This window comes from Otolemur garnettii, unplaced genomic scaffold (genome assembly GCF_000181295.1).
Source record: "Otolemur garnettii isolate 467f Iridium unplaced genomic scaffold, OtoGar3 scaffold00125, whole genome shotgun sequence".
NCBI classification, from domain to species: Eukaryota; Metazoa; Chordata; class Mammalia; order Primates; family Galagidae; genus Otolemur; species Otolemur garnettii.
Genome location: NW_003852520.1, coordinates 6,181,301 through 6,183,447, shown reverse-complemented (window position 1 = coordinate 6,183,447; position 2,147 = coordinate 6,181,301).

Here is a 2,147-nt window from a genome sequence, read left to right as displayed (position 1 = left end):
ACCACCTTAGGTGTATGTGGCTGGCGCCTTAGCCGCTTGAGCCACAGGCGCCGATCCCGAGCCATGTTTTTATATTCTTTTATGAGATGGTCAGTCAGATGAAGCCACATGAGGAGACGCAGAAGAGGCTCAGGAAAAGTCTATTATACTCATAGGTCATAGAGACAGGAGGCATGCCATAGCATGTAGGGTCACATAGGAAAGACACCAGAATGGTCAGGGAACAGAAGGTAGAAACAGGGAAAAGTTTAGGCCACTGCTTTATTTGAGTTTCCTTTGGAAAGGCAACACAGGGCAGGTGAACAGTTTAGGACTGGCTAGTTTGAATAATTCTTGCAGGCTATAAATTATAGGGATGCTCTCTGGTTTTATTATTTTGGGCCCTATGGTGATTAAAGCACAGGAATATTAGCTGGGTGTGGTGGCTCATGCCTATAATCCTAGCACTCTGGGAGGCTGAGGCAGAAGGATCCCTTGAGCTCAGGAGTTCAAGACTAGCCTGAGCAAGAGCCAGACCCCATCTCTACTAAAAATAGATAAATTAGCCTGGCATTGTGGCGGGTGCCTATAGTCGCAGCTGAGGCAGGAGAATTGCTTGAGCTCAGGAGGAGTTTGTGGTTGCTGAGGGAGGCTGACACCACAGCATTGTAGCCTGGGGCAACAGAGTGAGACTCTGTCTCAAACAAACAAATAAAAAAAACCCCAAACCCTAGTATAAGAATATTGTTTCCTAGGTATATGGGCCAGATAGAGGAGGAATGGTTCTGAATTGATTAGTTGATATATCAAAGACATCTTCTTGCCAAGTCCTTGCTATCTCTAAGAATTAACTAGCCCAGGGGGAGCAACCAGAACAATTTTTTTTTTTTTTTTTTGTGAGATAGAGTCTCAAGCTGTCGCCCTGGGTTGAGTGCTGTGGTGTCACATCTCACAGCAACCTCAAACTCTTAGGCTTAAACAATTCTCTTGCCTCAGCCTCTCAAGTAGCTGAGACTACAGGCGCCCGCCACAACACCCAGCAATTTTTTTTGTTGTTGCACTTATTGTTGCTTTAGCTGGCCCAAGCCGGGTTTGAACCCGCCAGCCCTGGTGTATGTGGCTGGCATCCTACCCACTGAGCTACGGGTGCCACCCAGCCAGAAAGATTTTTTAGGATGTCAAAACAGAATAACAACAGAAATACAGGCTGGGTTCATGCCTGTAATTCCAGCACTTTGGGAGACTGAGGTAGGAGGATGGCTTGAGGCCAGGAGTTTGAGCAAGACCCTGTCTCTACCAAAAAGAAAAAAAAAATAAAATTAGCTGGGCATAGTGGTATGTGCCTGTAGTCCTAGCAACTTGGGAGGCTGAGCCAGGAAGATCACTTGAGCCCAGGTTTGTGAAGTTACAAAGTTACAATGAGTTAGGATTGTGCCACTGCACTCCATCTTGGACAATAGAGCAACAGAATGAAACTCTATCTGAAAAAAGAAAAAAAAAGAAAGAAATATATGCGTACACACTACATAAAACTATACAATACAATAAATATCCATTTTAAAAGGTTAGAAGGAAATAATCTAAAATAATGGATCTAAAATAATGGAAGTACTGGTTTATGGTAATCACATACGCTTTCTTTTCCATTTCCTTAGTTTTAAATTTTATGTAGTGGAGTTATATTATTATTATTATTATTATTTTTAGACACAGAGTCTCACTTTGTCGCTGTTGGTAGGTTGCCATGGCATCACAGCTCACAGCAACCTCCAGCTCTTGGGCTTAGCTGATTCTCTTGCCTCAGCCTCCTGAGTAGCTGGGACTACAGGTGCCTGCCACAATGCCCAGCTATTTTTTTGTTGCCATTTGGCCAGGGCTGGGTTCAAACCCACCATTCTTGGTATATGGAGCTGGTGCCCTACCCACTGTGCTACAGGCACTGCCTGAGTTATATTATTTTTATAACTATTTTTTTTATTATTAAGTCATTTGTACATAGATCATAAATACATTTATGCCATTATGGGATTTTTGCAAATAACTAAAATTTTTATTTTATTTATTTATTTATTTAATTTATTTTTTTTTTTTGAGACAGAGCCTCAAGCTGTCCCCCTGGGTAGAGTGCCATGGCATTACAGCTCACAGCAACCTCCAACTCCTGGGCT